Below are 5523 nucleotides of genomic sequence, written 5' to 3'. Positions count from 1 at the left end.
TTTTGGTATTTTTTCAGTGATCAAATCTATGAAACAAAACTTAAGCAATACTCTTATTGCTGTCAGAGTGGCAGGTGGATGATAAATGCTTGCCCACCTGCATCAGTAAAAAGCTGGTTCCTTGGACTCCCTGCAAACACATCACTGCTAACTGTACGCCTTGTGTAGGCTTTTCCAGCACTGTACGTAGCTTGAAAACCTTCCCTGCTATGGACCCTTGAGTGGGCATCCTGCCTCTCAGTCTCAGAATGGAGCAAAGATCCCCTGGTCACCTCTAGGCTCACAGGTCAGGGACCTCTTCCATCCCGTGGTGAGGAAGACTGGCACGGCTGCACACACCTTGGAAAAAGAACATATTGGCAACCCTTATCGAAAATGATGCTTCTCACTTTCCATTATGGCATTCTATAAAATATGGGTATTTCCAGGTATAATTAGACGTGTTGTTGATTGAGTGTGTGTATGTTTTTGGAGGTTGGAGGCGGATAATTCGTTTCTCCAAGCCCTTTCCTCAATTTTGGGTGATAAACATTGACTCTCATATAGACTTTTAATAATTTACAGTTATTTATATATTTTTAAGTTTTGCTTATTTTTACAAACTTTTTGTTCCTCTCTCTCTCTCTCTCTCTCTCTCTCTCTCTCTCTCTCTCGCTCTCTCCCTGTCTCTGTCCCTCCCTCTCCCCCTCCCTTCCTTCCTGTCTCTCTCTCTCTCTGGGTAATTAGATATAATACTCAGGGTCAGGACATTCTACCCTTGAGCTACCCCAAACAGAAAAAGGTTATAAACAGCTTTATTATATCTGTGACATATAAAGCTGAAACGTGTTAAGACGTGAGCATCTTGATGTTCCTAAAGACATGTACTTTCTCAGATACAGAATTCCAGCGGGCTAAAATTCCTGCTGTTACTTCAGATTAACCTTTGTCATGAACTGAACCAATGGGGAACATAGTAAGCACAGTCCCTGAGCTGCTTCCTAGGTCGGTAGCACTGGCTCCATCCCAGGCACAGCTGGAGTGGGCAGCTGTAAGGTTGAGGACCTGCACTCAGGACACTGGGCTCCAGGAGCACCTCACCTTCAGGTCATCCTGTGTACCTCTGATCGTCACTCCTGGGTTCTCACTGCCTGGCACTTAACCATAGACATCACTGTAGAATTATCTAAGGCCAGAATGTCAAAAACATAGTTGTTATGAATTTCTACTTTGAAAATGTCAAATGTTGGGCTGCTTGAACAGTTTTCAAGAACAGGTTCAAGAAATGAACCTGGGAGAAACACAAGAAATATAGCCTGAAGTCTCTTCCAAAACAGCCACTCCAGCATAAGCTTCCACAGGCAGTCACTCTCCTCTGCACTACCGTCCCCCTTGTTTTGCAGCTCATGGATCTCCTTGCTTAGCATGTCCACAAGGTGCATTTGCTGTTGCTTCTCCAGCTTCTCCCTGGCATCTTGTTTCCATGGGTCTGGAGACAGACTATCCCCACAGGACAACTCCTCTTTACTGATAGTTTTCTACTGCAGATTCCTGTGCTCAATAGTGGGGGGCTGCTGCTGGGGCTACAGCTCCAGAGTAACTGTTTCTTGGGGCCTCTGCAGTGTGGAAGGTTTTCCTGGTTGGGCCGGTGTGGCCAAAAGAGATAAGGAAGCAGGGATCAGGGAATGAGAGTGCATCTGCCCCAGATTCTTCTCCTGCTCCCCGTGCTTCCTCTCTGCTTCCTTATCCAGGCAGGCCTTCTATATCTCAGACCACCACTGCTGCTCCTCCTTTTTTGCTAGCCAGCAGCCACCTGAGCAGACTGGGATCCTGCCTTGTTTGCAGAAGGTGGTGGGAGGGGCAAAGCCACTGAAATGCCATCAAAACCACTGGTGTAGGTGGACATGTGGTGGAGGAGGTGGTGGAGGGAGGTCTGTTCATATGGGCTGGAAGACAGTCACAGGGGTGGGCAGCACCTCTGCTGGGTTTTCCAATGGCCAGGACCACTCTTGGTAGAGTGGAAGCAGGGGTAACTGACTTGGAGGAATATTTCAGGTGCTCCTGGCTGGATGTCATAGAGTCCACTGAGGAGCTCTGGATCCACATATCATTGTCACACTAGAGATCCATGCTGGCCACTACTCAATGCAGCTCAAGTTGGTAAAACTCTTCCTGAAGTTCTTCCATCGAAGGGGTAACACACCGAGAAAAGAAAAGACGAAGATCTAATACTTCAGAGACTCACCAGAGATATTAACAAAATTTCATGCATGTTTCTTTCTCACAGAGGAGGTAAGAAAACTGAGGAATGGGTGTATAACCAGACCTGACACTGCTTTATGGCTCACTCTCCAAGTAACCAACTGTACCTGTGTGTACAAAGGAATAAAAAGATTTTTCTATACACTGATGCATGCTGTTTGTGGCATTGTCACTCCTGCAATTTAGCTCCTAGCTTCAGGACTACGTAGAGGGGTCTGTTCTTGTGAAATGTAAAGAAATAAACAATGAGATTCATAAAACTGCATAAAAGGTGAACTTTGTCCTCGGGGATCTGTTTTACAATCTTTAAAAAAGCAATCATGGGGGTTGACACCCCAAAAGGAGCTTTGCCATCTCAGGAAGAGGTGATAGACGGGTTTGTATGAGGGGTTATTGGCAAGACAGGAAGGGCTAATATTGGATTATAAAATAAATAAATAAATAAATAAATAAATAAATAAATAAATAAATAAATGGTTTTTTAAAGAATATATTTTAAAAGCCATGATAAAAAATGTAATTTTGACCTTATGCTTTCAATAAAAAAAAAAATCTTTTTTTTTCTGAGCTGGGTACCGAACCCAGGGCCTTGCGCTTCCAAGGCAAGCACTCTACCACTGAGCTAAATCCCCAACCCCAATAAAAAAAATCTTAAATTTTCTTATTTACTCATTTACACTAATTCTCATGTTCCCTGATTCATTAATTTATTTGACTAGTGTAATAGAAATAAACTTAAATGACCAAAATTCAGGAATGATAGTTAATGTAATTTGTTGAGAACTGTATCAAAGAAGTCAGATATTTCTCAAGTAAGAAAGTGTTCCAGCTCATCTTAGACCTCAGTACAGAGTTCTCCAGTGAAGACAGATGTTAGCTGCTGTTCTAGTGCTATATGCACACTTCTCTCCAGGGATAGAAGGCTGATGTATTAGAAATAGTGTTAAAAACCCAAGTGTCACATTAAATAACAAGTAAAATAAACATAACAACATTCCTTTAAATGCAGGAGCCATGGCATACCCATCATACACTGAGGGCAGGATGTTTAGCACTGAGCCAGAGACAAAGATGTACCAGAAGTCGGCTTCACGCACCCCTACAAGTCTCCTGACGCCACAGACCAGGAGAAGGACTTTCTCCAGGACCAGATGAGATCTGGGCTAGAGACATGAGAGTAAATACGTGAAGCCTTTTGGAGGTTGAAGCCTTTTGGACGTTGGGGTCTCTATTCAGTATACTCCATCCTCACTACTTTGTTAGCAACTCTTTTAAGTGTAAAAATGATCTCCACTAACTTGGAAACCCGATCCATTTTGAAGACACATTTACAGTGCATTTTGATCTATAAGGTCAAGGGTTTTCCAAATAAAATCCTAATTTTGGACTAATATGAGACCTCTATGAAAACTGTATTCTAGCTGGCCAAGGGACACAAAAAACAATGATCAAAGTATAAACAATGATCTGGGTGACAAGGTGACTTAGAGAATGCCTCTTCTTACTTGTCACATTGGAGCTGAAAGGGTGATCTGCTCTGTTTTTCATCAGCCTGTCTTTACCAGGCAGCTTCGTTGGATGACTGTGCTCTGTCCAAGGCTCTTGAGGACTCTCTGGGGAGCCGTTTTGAGCTGAATTATTATAGAGCTCAAAACCTTTACTCTTCCACCTATCGATGTTGGATAATGCCATCCTCTGCTACATAAGTGGCTGGAGTCATGGATCCCTCCTTGTGTACTCATGAGTTCATGGTTTCCTACCTGGTAGCTGTGGGGTCTGGTTGGTTGATATTGTTGTTCTTCCTATGGGATTGCAAACCCCTTCAGCTCCTTCAGTTCTTTCTCTAACTCCTCCATTGGGGTCCCCATATTCAGTGTAATATTCAGCTGCAAGCTGAACAGGGCATTGAGATGGGAATGGGTGGGTGGGAGCGGGATCATACTCATAGAAGCATGGGCAGGGCTTTGGGAGAGCATGGGAAGGGGGTAACATTTGAAATGTAAATACATAAAATATCCAAGAAAAATAAAACTCATAAAAACTTCACTCTGTGCTCTGGGTTTACCTGAGCCATAACGATCTGAAACTGAAACCAAAGCCAATTCACTCATTCTCTCTCCGTCATTTTTTCTAAGATGAAGAGCTTCAAAGGATGCATCTAAAATTCTTATATTTAATAACTGCTCTTGGTATAATAGGGTGATCTTTTATATACATTCTTTGACCAGCCTAAAAATGCAAAAACGAGCAAGCAATCAGAAGAAACCATAGCCCAGGGTCTCACTATATATTTGAGGCTGGTCTGGAATTCAGTACACAGGCAGGAGGGCCCCAAAGTCACAGAAATCTGCCTCTTTCTGCATCCTTAGAGCTGGCATTAAAGGTACATGCCACCACAAATAGCTTTATACGAACATTTTGAAAAGCTTTTACATATATTGTCTAGAAAAACTTTTCATTCACTTAGTATGTATCTATGGGAGAAATTGACCTTATTTATTTTCTCAGATCTGACTTATAATTTGTAAATAACAAAGTAACTATTTTTCAAGTAATATTTAAAAGTACTCAACTACTCTTCTCTCACCTGATAACTCACATATTATTTTCCATCAATCAGTATGACAGCATCACATGGTGCTGTCCCCTGGTGTGATTATCAATGCCTGTTCACAGTTTAGTCTTCCTGTCTGCTCACCCGGGACTCATTCGTTACCCACTTCCCTCTTTGAGTTTTTAAATGGTGTTCTGCTTTAACATGCCAACACATGGTCTAGCCAGGATTGTTTCCTGTTCCTCGCTTTAGTATACAGGATTCTAGGCTGTCAGACACTGATATTGTTGTTGATACTGTAGCTACAAAGGTTAGGCGCTAAGGTGTGCAGGTTCCAAAGCTGAGGCAGGGTCAGAAGAGAGTTCACAATACTGCACTTAACAGACTGTAACTATATCTAGGAAACTGTACCATTAGATCTGATCTGAATCATGATCCAGAAGTATTTCTCAGCATCATGCACTCAGTCTCAACTAACTTCTTCCTTGAAGAGCTGAGCAAGAGCTGTGGTAGGAGCTACTACATGGGAATTTTAGGGCCTCTCTTTATAAAAATAATTTATGTGTATGAGTGTTTGCCCAGCATGTGTACACACGAATGCTTGACTCATGTCCAGAGAACTTAGAAAAGTGCTTTAAATCCCATAAAATTAGAGTTTTGGGATAACACTGGTGTTGTAAAATACTGAATCATCTTTCCAGCCCCAGATTTTGATAACTTTTAGGAGT

At 42.3% G+C, this 5523-nt stretch overlaps 1 pseudogene across 1 annotated transcript; it reads right to left on the bottom strand.

Annotated features, from left to right (window-relative positions):
* Positions 1-777: 777 nt before the first annotated feature.
* On the bottom strand, positions 778-3933 carry LOC148007003 (afadin pseudogene; annotated as a pseudogene). Its single transcript, XR_015648464.1, has 2 exons — positions 3747-3933; positions 778-2219 (listed from the first exon to the last, which is right to left on the bottom strand). The product of XR_015648464.1 is annotated as an afadin pseudogene (transcript).
* Between the last annotated feature and the right edge of the window lie 1590 nt (positions 3934-5523).

This window comes from Rattus norvegicus, chromosome 1 (assembly GCF_021556685.1).
Source record: "Rattus norvegicus strain SHRSP/BbbUtx chromosome 1, alternate assembly SHRSP_T2T, whole genome shotgun sequence".
Lineage (NCBI taxonomy): Eukaryota > Metazoa > Chordata > Mammalia > Rodentia > Muridae > Rattus > Rattus norvegicus.
Note: the sequence above shows the minus strand (reverse complement) of the source record. Positions and strands in the feature narration are given on the sequence as shown.